Below are 27586 nucleotides of genomic sequence, written 5' to 3'. Positions count from 1 at the left end.
CAAATGCTCGTGACAGGTCTAATTTCTGGACCCAGTGAATTACTAATTAACTTAAGCTTTTGGCTCTCTATTTAATTAGAGAGGTCTCCAAATGAACTTTAGACCAAAGCCATTTGCTTTTTAAACAAACCCCCTTTTTCTGACAGCTGTTGCGAGTTTGCCCTCTTCTCACAAAAACCACAAGGAAAGCACAGTTGTTATTTATGCCATCATGGGCTTTTTTCTGGTTACCGTGGGAGGGAAGAAAGAGAACAGGGGGGATGAGCAATGGAGTTGAAAAGTGTACATTTTAATTGGATTTCACTACAAACAAACAACTGTCAGATGTAATTAGCGTGGTTTTAGATTAGCGCCACAATATTCCTTTATCAAATAAACAAATAAATAAACGCAAATCCACGGCCAGCCTGCTGAGAGAGAACCGAGATGAAATAGACCCATTACCCTACTGTTCGCTGCAGGAAATAACCACTATTAGATATAACACTGACACAACAACATTAAAATCTAAGGTGTAAGATGAAAAAACAATCATAAAGAAACTCCTCACTGTGTACTTACTGTTGAATGAAATGAAGGTCTCTTGCTTGTGTTAATTCTCTGTATGTGGCTGTATGTGTGTGTGTTGCATTGCCCTTAATGTGACAACCATGGGACCGTGGAGGTCAATGACAAGGCAGCTGAAGACCAGAGTCAGCAATATTTCTCCCTCTCCCTCTTTTTTCTCTCTCTCTCTCAAACAGACATGCACCCGCAGACTTGAAAAGCAAAGCCACATTCAAACAGATGCTGTACGCACCTTATCTTTTAAATTATACATAACATATATCCTGAAAGGGTAAGCAATCAATCTGTGCTTTCTGCCGTTACTTTTACAATATTGTAGAAAGATATAAGGAGTGTCTGACGAGCCAAAAAAAGAACATGGGACCATCCATCACCAAATCTTGACACTTGTTTAGGTATTGTGTTAAGGAAGAGGTCCATTCTTCAGCCAGAATTTGCTTTTTCAACAATTCCACCAAAGTCCTCCTATATCTGCTCATCTAAGCTGGGATGAAACAACGGCAAAGCTCCCCTCTTTATTTAGTCTAGGGGCAGAGAGCTGATACATCAGTGAAACCGCTGACAAAAACGGCCCTGTTAATACCTACAATTTCATATACAAGAACATTCCTGCGTCTGCTCTGCTCTTCTTCTTTACTGCACTACACAGAAAAAAAGGCTTATTTTATTTTATTTTTTTAAAGCAAATAATTAAAGATTATTCCATGGCTGGTGCCAGGCCAGGAAAAAAAAAGAAAGAAAAAAGACACAGGGTCTGAGAGGGATCGTGTTGGCTGGAGTCTCCTCAGGGGAGTTGTGGAGACACATGCTTGCCTGTCTGTATTAGATCAGACCTACACTGAAAAAGAAAGTTTTTTTTTTTTTTTTTTTTGGTTTTTTTTTTACAGCATTCATATATTTGTAGTTACAAAACAGACCAGAAAGATATTCATATTTACTGTGGCCAGGTGAGTGAGCATTTTAAATCTTTGAAATTGTATGCAAGTTTTCATGCTGTTGCAACTGAGTAAAAGAATTGTGAGATTTAATAACAATAATAATAGCAATAACTGAGAGGGTCTCCATGCAACTAGGGTTTAATTCTTTCGTAAATTCATCTCATCTCTTATTACGCTGTTTGTTTAAGCCCACAAGTCATGCATAATTAATTAGCTACTTATTCCCTGACGAGGCCTGCAAATGGCCTTGATATCCACATGCTTTTGCCTTTAGGAATACTGTGCCAATCATGTTGCATACAAGACATACATGCATACTCAGGCACATACAGATGCTGACACGCATACAAATAATATAGGAGAAGAAAATTTCCACAGATATACAGCATCACTCTCCCTTATTTCTCTATTTTCCCTTAAGGTCTGTTAATGAGCGTATGTCCTGTGACTGTGCTCTCTGCCTTTTCAATCCCCACCTTTGTCTTTGGCCAACGAGGGAGAGAACGCATCATTTGTCATGAGACGTCTTGTGCTATTGTGGTGTATCTTTTCTCAAACCTGGAGAAACTTAGTCATTCATCAACTTTTTTTCTCCATTTCCTGTCTCAGCGCCTGTCTTTTAAACTTCTCTTTGAATGAGGTAGTTGTGCATTTTTTTCTGGTTTTGATTTTGCCAGTTTTTACAGCTATGAAAATACTTCTAAGAGCAATCAATAAAATGTGGCATACAACCTCTTGTACTGTGCATTATTTTGTTGGTAAGTACAAGAGGGACAAACCTTTGTAAAACAAAAGCCTGCTAAATGTTTTGTAGATTGTGTAAGATGAGGACACTGAGGCACTCAAATGGACTTGAGGGGTTAAACAAGAGTCCTTCATAGTGACTGCATCAAGGAGCACAGAGGGCAAGCAATGTCACAGTCTGAAAGGTAACTGCAGCTTCAGGTCTACTCCAATCTACAGAAATATAATGAGAAAAGTTACATATGTACAGAAAAGAGGAGGGAGTTACTTTTTGAATTCGAATGGTCCAATCGCAGCTCTCGCCTCCCTACTGCCAGCCACAGAAATAAAAGAGCATCCAAAGATGCAAGTGAAAGATGAGACAGAAAGCAACAGAAAACATGAGACAGAGACACCAACAGAGATACGCAGAGAATAGAAGTCAGTGAGACAATATGAGAAAACAAGAGGACTCTGTTTTTTCCCCAACAGCCCATTTTATTTCACCTAAACCCGAGAATCTTAGCCACCCCCAGGGCCCGCAGGACCTCGGATCAAACAGAAAAAGTCCTCGAACACACGGCTCCGATTGTTCTTTCCCCACCCTGCGAAATCCCCCCACTTCCACTTTGAAATGAAAAGAATAAACATATTATTCCAAATGAAATACCCAGACCCATGTTTTTCCATGGCTAATATCCTGTATGAGATGGCCGATGCAAAATAGGCAGGAGAGCCTGAGAACGGGACGGAGCACAGAGGGAAGAGAAAAATCCCCCTCTTTCTATTTTCCCTTAAGAGACTGATGAAGGCCTGGCAAGAGAGAGAGAGAGAGAGAGAGAGAGAGAGAGAGAGAGAGAGGGTAACGCAATCCTGACTGGCGTGGGACCAACAGCAACAAAAACATTTAGATAACCGCTCTCAATAATGAACGATTTCAATGAGGACAAAAATTACATTTCCTACAGATAACATGCCCCCTTCCCATAACAGAGCAAAAAGAGCCCTGAACCCACGTCATGCTCAACAGTGGTGCACTGGTGTAGTATTATGTTAGGAGAGGCTTGTAGTAACTATATTAGTATCCTTTTACCCCGCCAGAGACAGTACTGTACTGGTTGGAAGAAGATAGAGTTGGCAGAGCTCAGAGAGGCAGGGAGAAATACGGAGCCTGTATGACAACTCGACTTGGTTCACTGGAAAAGCAGCAAATCACTCCTCAACCAACTCGGCCTGAGCTATAACAGGTAGCACGGCTCAAACGATTACCGATCTGCAACACACATTACAAGGGCCACTCAAAATAACACTCCACATACACATAACCAAGGATCACTGCAGCGCACTTGATCCTCACAGGTGGTGCAGGTCACAGCAAACACACCATCCCCACCTTTCCCATCCGCTAAGGACTCACTCCCTTTCATGCCAAAGTCTGTCAAGTTGTTGAGAGGGGAAGAGGCAAGAAAAGAGAAGATATAAGCGTGGAAAGGAGGCAGAGAAAGAGAGAGGGAGTCTTTGTCCTCCTCCGCTCGGTTCCAGCACGTTTCCTCCTCGGGTCTGGCCGGCATTAGCATATGAAAGACGAGGGAAGGCGTGCAAAAGGTCAAAGAAAGAGGATCCTGTCCAATGAGAGACAACAAAAACAGGCCACACCGGCCTTTGTGGCGTTCATGTTCTCCACTACTCAACCCTCACGCCCCTCCCTCGACCGTGGATCATTTCCATACGCCAGATGCAATAGCAATGATGACGGTTGATCATAAATTACTCACGAAGTCGAGTCGGGTCATGTGGAAGTCATGGTGGCAATTTTAAGCTGCGTCACCACCCTTGTGCCCCCTCCTACCTCTACCAGCACAGCTCACACACACACACGCAGGCGTTCACATAAAACACACCTACCTTGCAATTCTACATTTCCCCCTACTCAGACGATATCCCACCAAATCCTCAGCAAACATTTCAATAAAGGAAAATGTAAGAACAGTGTAGCTTGATTTGATCCATGAAAGCCGCTCCCTTCCTTCCATGTAAATGCTACCTGAGCCACATCCATCCACTACATAATTGCACACTCCAGTGCTTTAGGGATGTAGTTTACTATATACATGGAGGCTTAGGATGCCTGGAGTTAACCAGTCTCCACAGTTACTCTATTATCATACATATTGCCTCACATGACGGCTTCCATCTGCTGGCATCCAAGCAAACAGTCAAAAACACCAGTATGGTGTTTCCGGGGTCCTCTCCAGCACACACAGTCCTCTACCGGCCAGAGACACAGGGACCGGAGGGGAGAGAGGGACGAGAGGGTGGGAGAGAGAGACAAGGGGTAGAGCATTTCATCTCTCTTTCATCTCTGTCACCCAGTCAAGCGTTCAATGCCCCATTCAGCGCCTGCCCAGCATTATGCAAAATAATGCTAATCCCTTTTCCCGTGCTTTCACACTTGTATAAACCGCCGTTCCTGCCTCTGAAAAGCAATTATATCAGTTTACGTTCCTGTCAAAAAACAGGATTAGCATGCAAGTACTAGTAGCACCAACTAGGCCCAATCTCTATCCACCTTTGGCTAGCGGGAAGCACAGAAAATTAAATGTTTGTCCACCCTCCCTCTTAAAAAAGAAAGTCCTGCTGCTCGGTAGGGGGTGGCTATAAAGATGTGTTGTAATTAGATATTTGGATAGTAAAAGAAGGGCTGCAAGTTTCAAAGGCACAACTCCTTGTCCCTGTCATTTAGGCCCAAGCTTTCCTTTGCCAGAATCTCAGACTTGTACAATAATCAAAAACAAATTCAGCTATGTCGTTACACATGGCCACACGGGTCTCACAGGCCCGGTCTCGCTTCACAGACGGCAGTGTGCTACACATGTAACACACACAGAGTGACGGACACACGGCACACAACTGGCTTGTTGTCGTCCCCTCTGACACATTGCCGCCACATGCGCACAACCTTGCCAGTGCTGCACATGCAAACACACACACTGAGCAGACAAGGAAAGATGGCAGAGTATTTTTGAATATGCAAATGCTCGTGCAGACGGAACGTGTGTAAATAGGAGTCATTGTGTGCTGGCTTTATCTGGACAGTTGGGCCTCTCCTTCTACCCCTCGCATTTTTTTGTTTTTTTTGGGGGGGGGGGGATTGTACACCCACCCCAACTGATGACAGATCAGGAGACATTAGTCAGCACAATTAGCCAGGTCGTCATGACGACTAATGAAATTTGGCAAAGCGGCCAGCCAGAGACTTAAATGAGCTAGCTGGCTATGTGCTAGCACAGGGGGCTGGCTGGCTGGCTGCCTTACACACACCCATTATTCTCTTTTCTGCCGTGGTGGTACAATGGAGTCACTTGTATCTCAGCCGATACCCACCGGCAGTACAAGCTCGCCGCCTGACAATTTGCATATGTTAATATAATTAAGTGCTAATTACACTAAAACTCGCATATTCACAAGCACCCTCCCCGGGAGCTATGGAGGGGCTTGATCTCGTTCCAAGTCTTTAACCCTCCTCCGCCTCCGCTCAGTGTGTGTGATAGAGAGAAAGTGTGTGTTAGCGGTGGTGCCCCAGGGCTGACAAAGGAAGCCCCCCTATCTGAGACATAATGCTTAGCTGCTGCGGACTTCTTAGCTTCTCCCCCTACAGGCCTCGCCGAGCCAGAAGACCATGACTCTATGACTGCAGACCGTCACCCCTCACACACAACAACCCACACACACACACCACATAACCTTAGAGATTATCACACCTTTTAGCCAAAATGTTCAGCTGTTCAATAGCTCTTTGCATCAAAAACTACTGCTTGAAAAGTTGCATAACACATGTTGCATAAAACACTATCTATGAAAAACCTTAAAACCTTATAAAAGAGAGAAATCTGAAAAAGGGCAACTCGGCCCATCCAAGTCAAATACAGTAGCTGCAAAACATTGTTTCTGTGGATGTCTTTGGCTACAAATGTAATCACACTGCTCATGGTTGGAAAGCTTAAAATGAAGAATGTTTTACATTGTAAATTCAACCTCCCATCATTTAGGTGAGGTAAATGTCAGATATGTTCAGTACTGAATCTGCTCAAAGCTGATGACCAGAATGACAGCATTTATTCAATCTGTAGATAGGAGACAAAAAAAATCTACATGATTGCCCCCAGCGAGTATGCGTGTATGGATGTGAGAGTGCGTGTAGGCCTGCCGTTTTGATTATGGACGACAGGCGGTTGTGCTTTTCACATCGTAATGGCCGTGAATCAGGGAGGAAGCCAAGCGGTCCTGCTACAATTAGAGCTCTTTGTGCCTCTTCCCCTGTCTCTTTCTCCCTCTCTTTTCGTGTTTTCACTCGCTGACACTCTCCCTATCGAGGGTATGTTAAAACAGGGGGGTAGAGGGACGAAATTCACACTGTGCTGCTGCCGGACACGCACGTACACACGCACCAGATGGTACAGGAAGGAGGATTAAATAAACACACATGCACAGACACACACCTACTGGCAGACAGACGCCTCTGTGTGCTCTGTCCCCTAATGAATGTCTATGGGGAGTCAAAGGGCCCAAGCTCATTTAGTTGACTCTCAATGAGATGCAGCATTATGACTATGGTAATACGCTCCTCCCTTCCCCAATAATCATACACAGGTCATTGTGTCAGAGTGATTCATTTGTATCGCACACATACGCCAGATGTTATTACACAGGAGAGTAAATCTCTCCAATGGATGTCAACGTGCTTGTATGCAAAAAAGCCGAAAAAGTGGAGGAGCAAGAGAAGAAGAAAAATATATATTGTTATAGCAGCCCAATGTGTAGTAAGCTACGCTGTTCGCCCAAGCGTGACGGCTGGTAATGCAGGTTTGGATGTGGTTGTGTGTGTGTGTGTGTGTGTCTTACAGAGGGGGGGAGCTCCTCTTCACTAATACCTGCTACTCGGATTACCACAGCGTCTTAAGTATTCAACCGGACTCATATTTTCCCTTTCTGCCTTTTTAGCCAAATTGGCTGTCTTTACACTGTAAAGCAGCGATATAGCCCTCCTTACTAAGGGCCTATGGGGGATCCACGAAGAAGAACATTAAAATGCAGCGATAGCCTTGTTGCAAAGCTCCTCTCTATTTCTTTCTCTCTCCCCCTCTCTTTCTGCAGCAAAGGCTTCTAAATCATCCAGCCTCCTCTATTAGACGGGAGACTTATTGAGGTAGAAACCATAAAAAATGAAGAAGGGAAATTTAATCCCTGAAATATTGATTTGCACATTAATATCAGATAGGCAGAGGGCAATCTAGCCGGGTGGAAATGACACATTGTCGACCCCTAGGAGAGGCCCGAGCCAATCTTCTAGCTGCATGTGTCTTGGGCCCAGGAGTTATAGGACAGACTCAGCCCCTGTCTCTGTCTCCTTCTCCCATCCTCTCCTCCTCCCAGTACCCTCACATCCCTCTGCCCCCCCCCCCCCGATCCGCACCCTTAATGAAGGCTGCAATGCTGAAAATGCATTAGCTTTTAATAATCAAGAAGCATTTTCAAGCCAACAGCTATTGTCCTCCCAGGGCTGTCTGCCCATCTCTCACATTATATGTTTTTTTTCATCCCTCCCCTCCACTGCTATGGGTAAAATGAACGTTACAAGCTGCTTAACTAACATGCAGAGATATATACAAGCAGCCTTTGATAGCACCAAGACACCACGCACAGAAAAACAAAAACAAGTGGCCTGGGCTTCTGCTAACATGAACCTCAAAAATTCTCTCATTTGCAAGACAAGAAAAATAACACAGAGAGTCTGTTTTTATAGAGTGAGACAATACCATCATTAAGTGATGAAATTCACTGCAATTAGACAGGATCATGTCTTTTCAGAATTTCACAATTCGGATTTTTTTTCTAATTATTGGGCCTTGGCTGTATTTGCGTAATGAAACGTAGCATTTTATGCAGATGCAATTAAAACGTCTGACTATGAGTGAAGATCCATCCTGTCCAAATAACATCAGTGTTATCACAGCTGATCGATCTATAAAACTGAGCCGATTTAAGTTAGAATTTAATTGATAAAAAACACAAATCATTTTTGTTAAATTTACCTTTTAAAGTTCAGTATCACCCTACGCCTTCAAAATAGTAATTATAATAATAATGATTGTAATAATAATAATTATTATTATCAATTTGTTAAATTTCTATTAACAAGGCAAAGATAACGATTCTTATTTGCTGTTTGAGATTGTACAGAAAATTTCGCATTTTGATTAAAAAGGAGGCTTACACACTGTGTGTAAAAACCTGAACGCATTCAATAATCCCAATAATTTTTTAAAGTATACGTGGTTTTGCAAAACTACTTTGAAAGCCTCTATTTTCGGGGACAAATACGCTCTGAAATCCATATGAAAAAGCCAGAAGAGCCGTGTATAAACAGAGTCCTGCAAAAAGGTCGCCTACCCTACACACCGCTGGAGCGTACAGTCTCTCCACGCACGCACTACACCGTTACATACCCGGGTTGCAGGCTGACTGGCCCCCTTTGGCCCTGATGTTTTGTTTTGTTTTTTCCCCCTCCCGTGCGATCGATGTCCCCCCTGTCACTGTCGCGTCCCAATCCGAGCCAAGTCTATGAACCTACACCCCCCCCCACCCCCCCCGGAAAAAAAGACATCAGGGCGCAAAAATACCCGAGAACCTCAACATCTGCCGCTCCGTCTCCTCCAAATTAATACACACAACATCAGTAATCAACAACTTAAAGAAGATGTTGAAGATGGTGGAATTAGGAGAGGGACAATTTGCATGGGGAGATTGAAAACGCACCGACGCGGATGGGGAGCGAGGGTGGAAATGGAAGTTGTACACTGGGTGGAAGGCGAAATTTAAAAATTGTGTTCATATCAGTATATAACAGTAGAGATCTGGATACAGCCTGGTCTTTCAAATGCCAGTGCCAAAGAAAAGCAGGAGACCCAGGATTTGGCTGGCTCTGAAGGGACTCGCCGTGCTATCAGTATCCCAACGATCGGTCTCCCTCCTGGGCGACGCAGCCACCCACGCCTCGGTAAAGTGAGACTACTTTAAAAGCGCAGCAGCAGGTAACGATGCATGGACTGCGATCGGCAAACGCACGTTGCTTTAGTAATGATCAGTGTAATAATCGGGCAGCCTATAACTAAGACTATTTCAAACATATACACACTTGTGCACACGAAAGGGGATCGTGTCGGGAGACTGATCGTGTCACTTCGGCCGTGAGTGCCTGGAAGGTGCATGAATCCGACGTGTTTAAAACTGGCTTTGAGCGCTGAGGTGCGTCCAGATTATCTCTTTAAATGAAATATCTGGTGATCAGAGACTGAAAACGGAGTCGGGAAGTGGGAGAATACAGCAAGCCGGACCCCTCCACTAGAAACAAGCTCAGAGCGGACATGTCCGAGGGATCGGACTCCTGGAAAGGCAGCACCACATCCGCACTGCAAAGCCACAAACGGGGGGAAACGCTCGGCTCGGCTCGTTAGATCTGACGTGGAGTGCTCAGTGTATCCGTCCACCACACAATCTATGTAAGAATCGCATAAACTTTGCAAAAGGCAGGTCTGGAGGTGATATCCTACTCTAACAGCACGGACACATGCGTAAGAACGCCTCCGACCCTGTCAGTCGCTCGTTTTATTGTAGCCAAAGCGCCGGAGTTGCACTAACATCACGATATCCGCCTTTATGCTGGACTAAAAAACATCCAGCACCTGTTATCCAAACAGCCCCGATGTCAAAGATCGACCAGCGAAGATAAACAATCGATAGCCGACCCCTAAATTTAACACACAGCCCAAACTACTCAATAAAAGTTAAAGGGAGAGGTGGAAAGGAAAAAACTTACTTTCTTCCCCCTCCAAAGCCGTCACCTCCGCTTCTCTCTTTGCTCTTGGATTTAGAAAACAGTCACATCCAGCGGCTTGCGTAATTGGACAATCAAAACATGGAAAAACAGGGAAAATTACAATAATCCTCCAACTTTATATTGGGAAAAGGGGTAAAACCACAAATGTCAAGCGTTTAGAGAGCTATCCCTTATTTTGGTTCCGGTGGCGGTGAAACGACGTGTCGACGGGCTGCCTCGCAGTTTCTCTTGTGGACGGGGGTCGGGAAACGGAGGAAAGGAAATGAAAATCCGATATGTCTTTATTCTGCTAATTATTATCGTTTTAGCCCTGTTTAAAAAAATGGCTGATTAAGTTGAGTGCGCATGTCTTTGTGTGTCTATTTCCCGATATGCACTCTGGGAATGGGTAGAGAGACAGAGAGAGAGAGAGGGCGAATGAGAGAGAGAGAGGAGGGAGGGAGGGAGCAAAAGAGAGACGGAGAGGGAGGGAGAGAGAGGAGAGAAGTGTAATTAGTGAGTTGATCAACAGTCTCCACATTGCAAATGACGCGCACACGGAGCCCTGGCGGCCGCACAGGTCTTTGCGCGCAGAAAAAATCCTTTTGTATGCTCTCCCTCTAAGGGCCAAATCACATGTAGAACAATGGACAACCGCTTCCTGCACCCCAAACAGACTGGACTTAAAATTGCTTACAAGTACTCAGAAGTCATCTTTGTCTATAAAAACAAGTTTTGCAAACGAAGATTTCTGTACGGAAGCGCAGCGTGCTCCAGCACACTTTTCCTTTATTTCTGAATGAACAAATCTAAGATGACTATTTTTTGCTCTCTCCACGATGCTCATTTGTGTAAATACATCAGCTGAATCTGACTGATTATGAGACTACAGGTGAATTACTTCTACCAAGACAGGCATACAGAACGAGCCGTCTTTGTGGATTTCAGGAAATGTTCTAATATAAAAAATACTTGTGTGAGTTTCTGTGATGTTTAGAACAATTTGTGGAAATGAATGAGAGAGCTTAAATATGCAAATAACGCTTTTAATCACGAATGTGCATACAAAACCGTATTAAAAAACACCTCAGGAAGAGAATCAAAACCACGCAACCGTCTTGTGCCGCGCATCAAAACGGACCTGCACATATGTGTAGAATACATTTTTATAGGTCACAACATTTATGTCCAAAAGCACAAAATGCAGTCACACACGTGAAGTAATTAACGCGACACACGAGCGCACAGTTTTGGCCTCTTAGAGTGCAAATGCATCTCAGATACACTCGGTTTTTCTTGAGAGCGAGGACACTCAATATGATGTGTTGCAAATATGGGACACATAAACATTCAGACTTCAAAAATCAAAGCCACGATGCATCACAGTAATCCACCACATGTTGGAAAGTCATCACTGCCCTTTCGGGACCGCTGAGGCCCCGTGTGGGTTCAGTAGAGCCAAACTGCAAAATCCAATACAGGGTCACACAAAAATCCCCCTCTCTATTCAAAGCTCCATTCACTGGCGTTTATATTTAGTGCCTTTACAAAGTGCATCGGTCTGTTGGCCCTATATCCTTTCAATGCAAGCAGTTTACTGTGTGTTTCCCCCCCGGTTTCTTAATAGTGGCTTTTGGGCAAAAGGAAGACTTTACACAGTCTCAATCGGGGAGAAAATCAAGAGATCTTGTTCGCCTTCATGGAAAAAATCGAAGCTGGGGGTGAATTGAACTGCATGAGTCGGGGCTTGGGATGTGATGATAAGGCTGCTGCTGGCAAGTGAACTACTAGGTCTACTTTGCAGCCACATTGACTGGACTGCACCCATACCAACTGGATCCTTAAGAAGCCAAGAGATCCGAGCCCGACCCGACCCGAGGCTGTTTATTCTGGGTTTAGAGAGGTTTCAGACAAAGAGGGTGGGTGGGTCGAGGTGAGGAACAGAGGCGTCACTTTTCACCCGGATCCAAGGCTCCTGCTGCTGCCGCTACTGCTGCTGCAGCTGCCTGCCTGTCCTCCAGGGGGGCTTTCTAGCCTGTCAGCCTTGGGAGGCGTCGCTCACAGACGGCTTGGAGAACCGAGTCTGCCCGCTGCTGCAGCGGACGGGCAAAAAGTCCACCGGGGCCGTGCGTCCAGCTTCCCAAAGCTGCACGGAGAGGACCTATTTCTCATTTGCGACTTTGTACGCCTACACGGAGGACTTTTGTAGATAAACCAGCGTGATTTTTGCTTTTTTTAATACGAGCATCTTCGTTTCTGTGGAAGGATTTGCTCACTCTCCACTTTCTAGAGATTAAATTTGTGCGCGCCGTTGACATTTTCAGCGGAGCTCCGTTTGTTATTTTAGTTGTTTTCGATGAGGAAAAAGAGAAAGTAGCTACAAAGCGGATTTAGAGAAGTGATACAGGCTGTCGCTTATCTTAACCTCCTGCGTTTTGTAAATCCCCCCCGGTCTCCACCCTCCCTCTCTCCCTGCAGACGATGCTCTTTCTCCGGAGGACCGCTTGACAATAGACCGCGTTAACTAATATTTCGCCCCATTTCCATATCAGCAGCATCCTCAATTAATTATAGATTTTTATCAGTAAACTCCGCTCTGGTGTCGGTGTGTGCCTACTTGTGTGTGTGTGTGTGGATGTGTGTGTTCGTGTGCGCGCGAGAGTGTTGGAGTATTTGTGTGTTCTAAAGCAAATAAATTACCAAGAAATTTTTTGTGGCGTCGCCCGAAACATCGACCAGGAAGACTGAAATTAAACTCTTTTAATTACAGTGTAATTGTCAAACCTTAAAGGCATTGCTTTCGTTTTATTTTCTAATGCATCTACTGAAAGGTCCAGCATTGAACACTCACAGTGATCGTATGCCTCCTCAGGAGATCAATAACTTTGAATGGTCCGGAGATATTACCATGAAGGCTTGACATGCTGGGAAATGCCCAAGGAAGGGACCAGTGTTGGTCCACATTCTCTGAGATCAAATTAAAAACCTGGATTTGTGTTATCTGTTCTAATTATTCTTAGAATATTTTTGTCATCTCTGTAGCCCGTCTTGATGTCTTCTAAAAGCAGTCACCTGGTCAGTGTTTTCTGGGCGTACAGACACCCCTTGTTTGTCCTACGCGTCGGCGCCCTCGTGGGGTTGCATGGCTGACCCCTCTGCCTCATCAGGACACACAGAAAAACACGCAAAAGCCCTCAGCTCTGACCTGCAACCTGCCACAGTGACCCACTGGCCAACTCTCGTCCAGCAAACACACGCACAAACAACCTTTATAAAGGCCTATAAAACAGACAATAAGAACTTAAGTGTAACTCTTTCAACGCATCACACCAATACAAGATGTGGCCACTCACGCCAGAATAATTAAGTCAAAATTAAGATCTTTCTTTCAAAATATGAGCAACAATTAAAACTGTATTTTGCCCACATTAAACAAACAAACAAAAAAAACTGACACACAGAAATCCTCCACGCGCAAAAGTCACTTGTCAGTTGTCACCTGTGTCGAAGTGGTAAAATCAATTAAATGCAAATAAATCCAAAAGGTAAAATTACTCCTGTGCTTTCAGCGAAATCACTGTCAGAGGAATAAAAGACGGTTCATCAACTCGTTTGCTGACAAAGCACTGCACAATTTAGTCTTAATAAATGAGGAAAACGTAGTAAAACAGTTAAATAAAATGAAGTTTGTGCGCATATATGCTAAACATGAACTCTCTCGACGTTGACACACTCAGCCCTGAAGCCATCCAACAACGCTCCTTAAATATGCAATCGTTATGAAAAACTTTAAATTTATCTCCTCTTACCTCCTTTAAATTCCCCCAAAAAGCATAAAGTAAAACAAGCCATTGAAAGAGAAGATAAATAAAAATGTTGCCTCTCGGTACCTTTGGTATAAAACATTCCGTTTTTCTTCTTTTCTGTCTTTCTCTTGCTCAGTAGCGATCCGATAATAGCATATGGAAAGTGTTTTCAAAATGCCCAGATTTGGCACATTGTCATTGAAAAGAGAGGAGCGCAGTGATGCGGTGCTACAACAGGGGAAATGAGTTGCGGATTGGACGCAGCCCGCCTCGGTGCGGACTTATCCCACTTTAATTTAATATTCCGCAATCACACACACTAGTGATGGCATATAATTCAAGGAGAAATTCAGAGGGAAGGAAATGCTTTTGTATGTGTGTGTGAGTGTGTGTGTATGTGTGTGTTTTACACCACTTTATTTGATTAAGGAGAAAGGCAGCACAATATTGTGTCTTTTCCACCATGTTTCCCTTCTTGCCTTCCCCATCCCGTGTCAGTTTTTATATTTTTTATACATGAAACAATAGATATTTATTCGTTTGTATTTAGATCGTTTATTTAAAAATCCACAACTCCGACTTCCTTGCGTGTCGGTGTCACACTGGAATCATCCCTAACATAAAATCGAGACCCATAAACGCTTGTTTGTAAAACACTGAACCCAAAATCAATGTATTGGGACATTTCAATCGATTATATAAACGAAAATCCATACGCAACATGAGACCGGTATCAGCCCTCTCTTCCGCTCCCTTTTAAAGAGAGAGAGACCGAGGGAGAAAGAGAGAGAGAGGGGGAGAGAGGATAGAGAGACACCGAGAGAGGGAGAAAAAAGCAGAGAAGAGGAAAAAAAGGAACAAAGACTGTCAATGCAGACCTTTGCCTCAGTTACTTAGATCAGGGATTCTCCAACATTTTCATGTCAAGGACCCCCAGATGGACACACCTTATGCCAAGGGTCCCAAATTAATTGGATTTTGTCCCTGAGACTGCCAATAAGGGTTTTTTGTTGTTATTGATCTCGAAATAAATTGTGAACTTGCTGCAAGTGTGGCGCTAATGGCGATACAACTGAACCCTTTGTTCAGACATATGTTCTCTAATTGGAATAATTTCAGGTTAATGAAATCACAGTGAAATTAAACAATTCTCCGTCCTGCCGGGGGAGGAACCCCTGCGTGGCCTTCGCAGACCTTTGAGGATTCTTGAACCCCGCTTTTGGGCACCACTGACTTAGATGTCAAAGTGCTTCCAGATGCGCAATGATAGTGCAAGTCCTGATGACAACAATTAGACAGAAAAATGCCCTAATCAAACGGGGCCACACGGGATTACGTAGCATTTCAAGGGTCAAGGGGAACCGTTTCAGCACCTCCCCCACCAGCACCCCCCTGTCTCCACGTCAACTATCACATTTCAGCATCACATAACCTGCCCCGGGAACAATCAAGCACTTCAGGCACTATAATCAGGTATGCAAATTCCCAGGGAAAGGCTTGGACATGATAGCGCACTGTCAGATGAGCTATTGCATAAACTGTGCATTAATATGCAACATGATATGAAGGGGGGTAAGAAACAGGGGGATGGGGGCAGGCAGAGGGGAGATGGGGGGAAGACGGGAGGGAGGGGGGTAAAATAAGGAGATGCCAATCATGCAAAATTTACACGGGACCACAGCTGCCAGGGCTCTCGAGCAGGGGAAGAGGTGGGGTGGAAAAGGGGGTGGTGGTGGTGCTGGGGACATAAGATTAGGAGACAGGGGAAGGAGGATGGGGTGAAGGTGCAGGGTGGTGGGTCCGTGCAGCCGCTGGTGCCACTCTGTTTATTTGATAAGAGCAATCGATGGCCTCTGACTGTAAAGTCTTTACCCAGATGCAGGCGGGGCAGGGGCTGCCGTGATATTCCTCCCGAGGAGGAACAAGTGTTGTGGCAAGCAAGAAGGAGGAGTAGAAGAAGAACAGACAGAAGAGAGGAGGAGAGGGAGGAGAAGGGTGACTTGGCAGACGTCGTCGCCCGCATTTCGGTCGCTCGCGACAGGAAATCAACACTGTAAAAGTGCGCGCGCACACACGAACACACACACACACACCCTCTCCACTCTCCATGTGCATCGCACTCACACAACACACACCACCAATAGCACTGCTGTTTCCATTCAGTCTCACCTCGCCCCGCTGCCCTCCTCCCACTTGGCCCTTTGGTCCTCCGATCTTTTTCATTGTTGATCCCTCTTTAATAGACACGCGTCCGGTGAGTGTCCTCCATATATGGACAAAAGAATAAAAAGTCCCCCAAAACGGCCTGTTCGTGATGTCCCGGCGCACATCACACACCTACCAGCGTCCAGCCCCGTGCGACGCCAAATTCTATCGATTATCACTCAGATCCACACACACACTTTTGGGCGTGTAAAGCTGGGGACAACAGCACCTGCACGCTCAGGACTGACGAAGAGGGAATTCATTGACAGAGTCAGAAATGTTCATCGGAATAACGGGAAAAAACTGTCAGCGGTTTAGCTAAAATGTGCATATTTATTGCAAGAATACAAACAAAAACAAATATGACACACTGATAAAAGAAAAAAAATGCAAAATCGGAGGGAATAAATAATAATGATGATGACAATAACATATGGCGGTAAAATAAATTAATTACAATAAAATATAAATCAAATTAGAGCAATAAAAATGCAATGTGAAGTCTAACAGAAGGCCTGCTATTTAATTGGCCTCATGAAAGTAAGACTGCTGTACTGTATGTTGTCACATGTCTTATTAAAGCGCTTTCTTCATGACAGCCCGGGAGCTTGAACATGTCAATTTAGTGGTCAGAGAGGTCCTCTCCAGGAGACCCCTCCCCGCCCCTCTTCCTCTCTCTTGGGGACTGTCACCCCTCCACCTGCCCACCCCACCGTCCATCCACCCATCCATCCATTGCCCCCTTCCCCCCTTACTTTCCTCTGACGCTCAGTGGGCCATCCTAACACGGCAAATAACCCGGTCAGTACCGAGAAGTCAGTTCTATGGCAACAGATTGACATCTCCACAACCGGGGGGAAACGTCAGGCGCGTCTCGTGGCCACTGCTGCTCTACCCAGAAAGTAATGTATCCATGACTTAACAGTAACATTACTGTAGCTCACTACTGCTGGGCTGCAGGCCTGTATTTGTGACGTTGCTGCTACAAAAATTTCTTCCTGTAAATAAGCGTTTTCCGAAAAGAAATATATTTTAATAATCTTATTTTAATCCTTATTTCTAATAAATCTTCTACTTAATGTGAGGCTATAACATAATTACAAATTATTTAATTCCACATGCTAATAAAATGTCTTAGTAATTGTCTTAATTAATAATTGTCATATTTGGGCATAAAAGATGTTTGTGCGGACATTCTTTTCACCGCTCGTTCGTGCTGCAGCGCGTCACAAAGCAAAGCGTTACCACCCCACACTGCTGTCAGCTGTGAGCTTGTACAGCCAGTCAGTCTCCTGCCTGGACGCCATCATCTATCAAGCCAACCAAGTCAACCGGAGGCGCAATGACCAATGCGCAAATGCGCACGGATTAGCGGATGCAGCTCAGACAAATTGGCAACGCTTGGAGCGAAAGAGAGAATAAAGAAAGAAAGAGAAGGAGGGAGAAAGAGAGAGGCGTCATTTTTTGAGGTGTGCAGTGACCCTGAAAGATGCTTGTTGGCTTCTTCACTGCATTAGAGGAGTCCTTATGAGGGCCCTTCAATCTCCTTTCCTTGTGACCATCATTAAGCCGGATGACCGGGGTTCAAGCAGTTATTGCGGCAAAAACTACCGTGCCGAAGTGTCATTGAGCAAAATACCGAGTTCCCTCCAGCTCTAGATGCCCGTTCTGTTAGTGAGCCTGACCTCTGACCTTGCTGTGTTAGAGGCAGAAGACAGATGCCTTTCCCCGTGGAGATTTAACATGATTTTTAACTATATATATATTTTTTAGAAATAAAAATGAAGAGGCCAGTAATTATGTTAAAAGCTCGTGAAACTTCACTGAATGAGTAAAATTGGATATTAAAAAATAAATAAATTAATTTACAATGTCTGTTATTAATGGCTTGTTAAGTTTTGAGGAAAGAAAATGTACAAAATGAAATGATAAAAAAAGAAAGCTACGTGAATATGTGGAAATGTGAGAGCTTTGCACTTCGTCATCACACGTGAATTTCATTCCTTCAAATTACAGCCAAGACAGACAGATACACAAATACTTTGTCTTTTAACGCAAAGTAAATGTTGTTTGTGTGGAATGAACCCCGCAACTTGAACTAATTCATAATCAAACAAATCAAACAAGCACACAAACTGTGGACAACAGTCAAACAGTGTAAGCAGCCTCTCAATACACACACACACACACACACACACACAAATACAAACTCTGTTATGTTTTCAATTTGGGTTAAAATGTAGACATTTTCCCTTGGTTGCATAACTGCCATCCGTATCGCCCTCCCCCTTCAATTAAATGCTATTTCTCCCAAACAAAATGTCAGAATCATTCCACACAGGGTAGTTCAACAGTGATTTGTTCTGAAAGCTATGTGTCTTTCTCTGAGATGGTGCATGCATTTGTGTGTGTGTGTGTCTGTTTGTGTGTCCTGACCTCAATTCTAACTGGGTTCACAAAGGGACGGAAAAAAGGTGCCTAAAAATACATTTAATTCACAATCAGCCCAACTGAGCTGAGAATGACAAATCCTTTTAGAACGCCCCACAGTGAGATGTGAGATTAGGAAACATAAACACACACACACACACGCACACACGTACACACGTACACACACACATGCATGAAGTTGTGCAAACTACACTTGTGCATGGGCACACAAAAGAGAAGGTGGAACACAATCAGCTGTGGAAATTCCAAAATGAATTTCTTCTGCAAAATTATGTGCTTTGAAAAAATGAATTATGAGGACGACTGGTCTGAAAACTAAAAATACCAGACACATTTTTACTTCATTGTTCAAGTGGATAAATATTGAAAGAATAATCTAAAGGACCCTAAAATCCGTCCAGTTCGTTCTGACGAATATTCAATTTTTGTGCTCCACCAAAGGAAATAATGAAATCTTTCAGTTTCAGAAATTTCAGAGACCTAAATGAAAAATACAGGCAAATTTTTCAAGCATATGTTATTTTCTTTACACAGGTGTCCTGTTGCAACTCAGTGGAAAAATAAAATTAAATCAAAATAGCAGGTAGTCTGGTTTTCTGATGAAAAAATATACAGTGCAAAATGGAAACATTTGATTTGAACACCTGTCAGTTTACTTAAAGCAATAACACTGCTGCGCTGCAGTCGTTTCTCATCTTTTCCGTACATACACCAGCGCACGGACACTCTGCTCAAGTCCACTGCCTCAGAGAGATTCCAAGATGGCCGCGCACCTGTCATGGAGGTGGATTGTCCTGATTATGTATGGAGATCACCTCAAGGCCTCTTGCAAGCTACGAAGAGCATGCACACCTCGAGTTGCTGGTTCAATGCCGGTCAAAAGTCCGTCTTTCTAAAACCGCGGACTGCCCCTTGGAAAGGAAAGATAAACCCTGGCAGTGTCTTCTCTCCCTCTCTCTCTTTCTCGCTTCCTTTCTCTTTCTCTCCATCGCCCCCCCCCCCCCCCCTCGCCCCCTTCTCTCACATCAGAAGCGCTGAAATGCACCCCAGGGCCAAATCGCACAGAACAACCCCTCTGAGCCAGAGAAAAAAGCTGGAATCCGTTTGCCCTGATATTTCACCAGCACCAGCCAGGAGCGAGGGGAGAGGGGAAAGACAGAGGGAGAGAGAAAGGGAGAGAGAGAGGGAGAGAGAGGGGAAAGAGACTGGGGCAGAGAAAAAGGGATAGATGGGAAAACGGCAGACCAGGGCTGTATTTATTGGGGGTGTGAGTGCCGCGCTGCAGGCTGTGGGATGGTCGGGAGAGTGCAAGGTGTTGCTGTTAGGTGTGGTTGGGTTTACAGAAAGGGAAGAGCATGCATAGATAGGATGGTGGAGGAAAAAAGGGAGAGATGGAAGGATTGGTCATGCGCAAGGTAAGAGAGAGGCTTTGTTTGATTGTATGTGGGGGGGGTGAGGTGGGGATGAGGGGATGGGAGGGAGGGGGCTGAAGCTGTCGTCTGTGGGGTTATTATTATTGCAGGCAATCTTTGTGTGTGTGTGTGTGTGTGTGTGTGAGAGAGAGAGAGAGTGTGTGTCTAAGAGAGTGAGGGAGAGATGAGGAGATATGAGATTCAGCTGCGGGGTCATTATTTTCTTCTGACGCATGTCACGAGGCTAAAAGAAGGCTTGGAGTCACGCACTTTGATTATTCAGGCTCATTTACATGCTTAACAAGAATCTGTGACACAGGTGGCACCAGCTGAAGCTTGGCTGGTGGGTTCTCACCATCTATTGATCTATTGATTTGAGTGTGAGGACTATACTCGAGTACAGTGTGTGACATCCGGTGCAAATGTGAACAAGTATACACACGCAAACACAAGCAGGCCTCGCTGAATAACATCTCTCCTACTATCTCAGTTATAAGAAGAACAGACCACCTTAACAGCATAAAGAGGCAAGTGAGAAAACAAAAAAAGGGCAGAAAATATAAAAGGATAGGGGGTTTAAAAGAAAGAGCGATATTAGAGGAACAGAATGGGAGAGAGGAGTATTTTTTTGCCATTTCACCCAGTTTAATAGGAGGACAGTTAATGGGCCTTTTTTATCGGGCGCAGGCATCAATCAAAAGGTGTCAGGCGGCCGCTGAATCTGGGCTGTGGTCCTCTTCACAGATGACTGATTAGCAAGCCAAAATCACCAGATCCATCTTCCGACGGTCACTTTTATTACAGTCATTTTTAAAGTGACAGCAACCTGCCTTGTCTCACAACACTGGCCACCGCATATATATTCTCATCTTCTCTCTGCCCCCCTTCTCTTTCCCTCTCTGCGTCTGTCTTCCTCACTCGTTCTGTCGCTGGGTATTTGGTCAGTCACTCAGTTGTTGTTTCTTCACACCCGCTCTCTGCCTTCCCCTTTCTTTTCACTACTTTTATCTGACTTTCTTTCTGTGCCTCTCTTTCTCTCTCTCTCTCCAATCCTCCCCCAACCGCTGTTGGTGCTACACGTACGACTCTCAAACTCTGCTGGGCAGGTTGAGGGGAAGCAGGGTCAGGGAGGTGTGGAGAGAGACGGGGAAAGAGGGGTGAGAGAAGGAAAATAAGACCCCCCACGCCCCCACCCGTTCCATTGTCTGAAGAGTGTGTTCTGAATCCCCATATCGTTTGCTCTCCAGAGATGGCGAGAAATTCGTTTTGCGCCGTTCCCCCGCTGTCTTACATTGGAGGAGGAATTCTCCATTCCCAAGCACAAGATGAATGTAAATGAAACAGTTTCGGAGCGCGTTGGTCACAGCTGCATTTACATGGCTGCACTCGCCAGATGGCATTTAAAGAAACACACAGGGTGACATTAAAGTTGGAGGCCGGGAATGTTAAAATGTGTTTTTTGGGGGCCAGGATGTAATAACATGTTGCTGGGAAATGGGTGTCATGAGACGGTCTTTGAGTAGAATTTTATTTTAGAGCTTGTCAGTCAGATTTCTCATCTTTTCCTGCCTCAGTTTACTTACAGGCTGCGTTCAAAATAAATCAGTGCATCAAATAATCATTGTGCAATCATTCAAAATGGCAGCTGAGCTATGTTTACCCAATGGTTTGCATACGTGTGTGTGTGAGCGAGTGTGTATGAGGCCAGGCTCTAAAGAGCACTCCTGTGTCTTGGCAGGAGATATGCTAATCGCAACTGACATCAATCTGAAAAACATCAGCCGAAGTAACATGTGTCTAAGATTACATTTACAACCTTCTGAGCAAAGAGGGACAGCGCTCACGCAGACAAACACGCACACACACACACACGCACGCACGCACATACACACACACACACACACACACAGTGAAGGGAAAGTGGGTCAGGTAAAACAAGCAAACGTATTTCAGAGACAGCCTGCCATTTGCGATGTCCTCAAAAAACAACTGATTGAACAGCTTGTCGAAACATTAAGGCTCAAATTTGAAGGCTTTGGAGTCGTCTTAAAAACAGGGAGGATTATTCCACTCAACAAATGTGTCCTTTGTTTTTCTCTGCCCGCTTAAATACCGAAAGCTTTTAATAAAGAGATACAACAAAAGCTATTACTCACACGTTTAAAGCTAAGGTTATGAGTTTCTTCCCTTGTTTTCGTCGTGCAGGGATTTTTCTCTCTGTGATACGCATTAGAAGAAAGCCTGGGTTACATTTTACAGAGAAGCACCTGAACATTAGAGAGACTCAAGCGGGTGTAAAATATGTGTCCTGCTAAAGCCCATTTGGACAGGACCCTTAGATGTGTGTGTGTGTGTGTGTTGAGGGGGCAGATAGACACACAGGAAATCATCGTAATGGTGCTAGCAGCTGTGGCTTGCTAAGTGAACACATACGACTGTAGATATCCTGGATCGGTTTTCCCCTAAGCTCGGGTTCAGATCTGTGTGTGAGAGCAGAAAAGCATCTGATTGAGACAACAAACTTTTTCTATCATTAGTGTTGTCTTCTTTCTTCCTCCCTCTCTCTCACACACATACACACTTTGGAGGACAGCGGGGCACTCAGGGGTCTGACAGTGAATTTGTCCCGAACATCCGCCAATAAAAGATCGCTGCAGTATTTTACGCTAGAAACGTTTGATGACAACCACTAACTAGCGTGAAATTCTCCCTAGATTAAATGTCCTCGGAGTTGTATTCCCATCCGACACATACACACATCTTTGAGCACGTAGGACTACGCACACACACACACACACACACACACACATGCGCACACACAAGCTGTAAACCTCAGTCAGGGTATAGCCCTCAGCAGGGGGAAGGCACAGGAAACAAATATAAATTCTGAGATTCACACACACACACACACACACACACACACACACATGTGGACATACAGTACACTAATATCCAGATATAGTCCCATGCACACACACTGACAGCAGTAGACTTATATACTGTATATATACCACATAAATACATGCACACATTGGCATAGAGAAAACACTAACTTACTCACAGACTGGAGACACACCGGGGGGCAAATCATAGCAGGAGACTTGTAGCGTGTTTGGCTGATTACCAGTCGAGCAAATAGCAGAGAGAGCATGCTCACACCGCCACCTCCATCCTCCTACACACAGACACACAGACACACACACACACACACCTGTTTCTTTGTTGTTTAGTCAATATGCTGAATATTATAATCATCACAAGTTTAGCTTTTCTTTTTCCCTGATTTTTGTCTTGGCTGTGGAAATAATTACAGCCAACCTCAGCAAGCACAAGAGATCCAAATAAGATCTCAAGACATGAAATTACTCAGTCAGACAGGTGATACTGAAGTCAAGGGTTGGGGATGGGAGGCTAAAGGGGTGTTCACCCAAAATGATTATTGATGTGTTTTGATGAAAGCCATTACCTAATTTTAAGCCTTCCTCAGACTTCTGAAGAAAACACTACACAGTACGATGCTTTGTTTGTCAGTGTTGTTGGGCAGAACGGAGTGACGGATGAGGACAGAAGCGCAGATGGAAAGCTGTGACAGAGTGAAGGATAGGATGAGGGAAAGAGAAAGAAGAGCAAAGTGGTGTAGTTAACTTTTAGCAGATATACAGCGTGGACGTCCGGGAGGTCTGTCAGTCTTGCCGACACTGTGGAGCTCTGCTGTATGAGCAGAGCCTCAGGGTCTTGATGGACCATTACGACCTGCAGGGTGAGGGCCACATGACAAAAGAGCCAGCAGCAGGTAGGTGTCCTTCGAGCTTGTCTGCTTGTACTGCAGTGAAATGACAAAAGCTTTTGAAAAATTTGTAGGAAGTTAATTTTCAAGTTAATTTTTTTAAATATTAAGTCATGACAAATTCTGATTCAAAAGATACAAAAATATAATAATAATTGACATTATGAGAGAAATTAACTTAAGTCCTTGTGGCAATTCAGCCTCCCACTAAAATACATCCTATCCATCATGAATATTCATGAAAACAAATTAAACATTAGCTATTTGGGTTTTCAAAAATACAAAATGTATTTATAATTTTTTTTCTTTCACCAAATTTTCCATCAAATTCCTCTGTTGCCCAACAAACACAAATCCACTGTGACATCTTTTGAGATTAAAAAGTCACTCAGCCACACACACACAGACACAAGTGTGGTCTATTTGATGATTTTGCAGCCATGTCTTGCGTTGTCAGTAGGAGGCAGTAGGCAGCAAACATGCTAGTAGATTAGCTTGCTAGTGGTAATGCTAGCTCAGCCATCGTGGCCCACAGAGAGCCTCCCACAGAGAGGCAGGGTTGGCTCGGATTCAACCCATGTGAAACGCATCGAGTAAATTTGAAAATAATTTCATTCTGTAGGGTGAGAACTTTCCCACAACCTACTGTGGGCTCTCAGCTGTCTCCTCATTCCTGTGCTCTCTGGCGTTCTTCTGCATCTTTTCTAACTTTTCTTTTGTCTAACTACATATCTTTACTTCCCCCCCTCAGTTTGCTCCACTATTCCATTGACTTTGGAATGTTTTAATACATAATAGGGCTGCAAAACTGCCTTACAACCCATCAGATTATAATGAAACTTGTGTGCAAAACTAGTTTTAATCAGTTTTGTATTACTTTGCATTTAACACTTAGGAAATCTTAAATGCCTATCTTGTTAATAAAATTTTAAATGACACATCACATACAGTTTGAATAGTTTTAAAATGTGGAAGTGGAAAAGAGCATCCACTCCTAGTTTGGAGCATAATCATATCAAGAAACAGTATATACATCAAGATAAATTCAATAAATGTGCATTTGAAAATGCAGCACATTAGGCCAGTTTTATATATACAGTATGTAATGCTTCCTGGTTCTTATGCAAGGTTTCCTGCTGTTCTCATGCAGGGAAAGTCAAGGCGGAGTTTAAGGGGGTCAGGCAGAGGTAAGCCTAAATAAAGTCTCTAACTGGGCTGCTTTACAAGCCTTAGTTAAAGCTATTGATTCAGTCATAAAAAAGCAACATTCTGCTTAGCGAAGAGAAAGTTGCAGTTTACAGCTTGTATGTTCATATCATCTCCTGGCATGTGTTTCCCTTACCGCAGTTATGTGCTATAATTACATTAGACTTATGACCTTTCAGAAGAGCGGGAAGGAGCAAAAAAAAAAAAAAAAAAAAAACAAGAAAGGAGGAAAAAAGGAAAAATATCCTTGAACATCTTAATTCGATCCGTTTCAAACAAGAGAGGCCGATTTTGGGAGAGGAGGAGGAGGCTGCACACATAACATATTACAAGAGGAGCAGTGCCAGCTAAAGCAGTGACCTGTTTTTTATTTTCACTTCATATTCTTCAATGAAAGGTCCTTTTGTTGTCTACTGGCTGATTGACTTTAATGAGAAACATTCCATTGTACCAAACGTTGGCTTTTACGAACTGAACTTTGTGTTCCTTTTACTTGTTTTCAAATTAGATTCAAAAAAGTGACACAGCGGTAGAGGCAGGGCCCCGGCCGTTTGGGATCACAACAAACATATCATACACATGCACACGAGCACGCCCAAATCATTCATACAGACTCACACACAATGCTTTAATCCCTTATCCTTTACACTCCAAACTGTGTTATCTCCTGTAAAGAGAATTCAAAAAGCATGACTATGACAGAGAAGGAGAGAAAGCGGTATTTAGAGGAGGATGGGGGGGATGAGAGGACAGGATAAAGGATTTTATTCTAACTATGCAAGAGTATTCAACTTGATACTCTCACGGTTTAAAACACGGTTCAGTTATGAGGCTGCAAGTGTGTGTGTGTGCGTGGTATCGACAAACAAAGCCCTTGATCTGTGAAGAGGAGGTGATGGTGTCTTAAGAGTTGGTTGTGCACAAATTGTGTAGATTTAACCACTGGAAACAATCATGTAGTGTGTGTGTGTGTGTGTGAAGCTACTAAAAGCAATTCCTCAGAATAACCGGTGAGTTGGACTACCTGCTGGCATGAGCTAAACTGTGGATCAATAACAAGTGTTAGTGCGTGTGTGTCTGTATACGTGAAAGTGTTTGTCGTATGTTTATATGCGCGTGTGGGCGGGCGGGTGTGGGTGTGGGTGTGCATATGTGTGTGCTGAGGCGTCGTACAGTTACTGGAACATTTACTATATTTGGCTCCCTCAATGCAACATCAGGTTTTATGAGAACAATCCATCTGAATCGTGGCAATAAATTTCGATCAGCCGACAATTTCGTAAGTGAAACTAACAAGTGTTTCTAAATTCTTTATAAAATTACATCTCAGCAAGAACATATTAGATGTTAGAAACAACATTTAGGTCAATAATACAGTTTAGAAAACACATCGGATCAATACGCACACACACAGCTTCAGTTGCCATGGCGTCTGTATGTTTTTGCATGCTCTGTCACATCGGAGATGTGTGTGTCATGTGCTCAAGGGCACAATGACCCAAGCAGCCAGCCTTTCCTCAGGGGCGACATGTCCATTACACTCTAAAAACAGGGACAGCCGACGTCAGAGGCCCAGTTCGACCTGACAGCCTCTCTGCCACTCGTCTGCTGAGAATCATTTCTAAAAAGATTTCCAACATATGTCTGAATTCTCACAGCCTAATTCCAATAGGTGTCGTGGGTGCGATGTTCATGAAACATGCAGAAGGCCCTGGAAACCTTCAACCTATTGGCCTTTACTTTTCAGCTCGATGCTGCCGAGCCCGCAGGCAAATAAAATGCACAGTCATGTGATATTATAGAATATATTACGGCATGCGTGCACTGTGATCAGCAGCTGTGTGAGTGCTGCTAGTATGGCCGAGCTGCGTGAGGTCCAGCTCTGATCCATCTCTGCTGGTTGGTCAGATCTGATGACAAATGGCAGCGTGGTTGCATTTGCAGCAGTGGAACAAGAGCTGGACCAGAATGGCTCTGTTTCTGCTGGACTACGCATATAATTAAGAATCTCGACATTTTAAACATGAACGGAATAAATCCACATCTAGAAAAAAGTCAACAATTTGTCAGCATTTACAAGGTTCCAACCACATGTAGCTCAGTGGTAAGAGGTCAGAGGGCACAGTGAACTCTGCGTAATTGCTATTGGTGCTAAGCTATGTAATCACAGTAACCTAAAGTAAAAAACTTAAACAATGTTGCAGCCAATAAAAATGGACAATGGAAAAGCAGCCATTGCTCTGGCTGTTTGTGAGGATGAGGACAAAGGCTATTTTAAACTGCAGAATGTGACCGAGCTGTATGCTCCGCACATGGAAACTGTATGTCCATTACTCAAACTACTGCTAACTTTTCCTCTGTCTAAAAACAGTGATGGCTAAGACAGGAATATGTCTCAATGTTAGCCATCCAAGAATGCCTGCGTCCACATCCTCCTTCGCTCACTTTGGAGGGGATGCAACGAAGCAATTGAAAACAAGCGATGAAAAGAGTGCAGGAAGACGTTTTGAACACAGTGATAAATTGCGTAGCCATGCTCATGAGCATAGAAGGAAAACATGTCAGACTTGTTTAAAAATATTGTATTATGTATCTACGGTTCCACATCCTGCACC

At 44.0% G+C, this 27586-nt stretch overlaps 1 protein-coding gene across 2 annotated transcripts in view; it reads right to left on the bottom strand.

The window, feature by feature from the left end:
* The window catches only part of zfhx4 (zinc finger homeobox 4), an 80321-nt gene extending 69833 nt beyond the window's left edge, over positions 1–10488 (bottom strand). The window contains exon 1 of one of the 2 annotated variants that reach the window (XM_046370698.1): positions 10105–10488. The gene's annotated coding sequence lies outside the window, so the exon portion shown is untranslated. Of the gene's footprint in view, positions 1–561; positions 1301–10104 lie in introns of those variants that run through there. The other variant, XM_046370699.1, reaches the window with a different exon arrangement.
* Positions 10489–27586: the final 17098 nt, after the last annotated feature.

Source organism: Scatophagus argus, chromosome 18 (assembly GCF_020382885.2).
Source record: "Scatophagus argus isolate fScaArg1 chromosome 18, fScaArg1.pri, whole genome shotgun sequence".
Taxonomy (NCBI): Eukaryota; Metazoa; Chordata; class Actinopteri; family Scatophagidae; genus Scatophagus; species Scatophagus argus.
The sequence above is the reverse complement of the archived record's forward strand: the minus strand, read 5'-3'. Positions and strand labels throughout refer to the sequence as shown.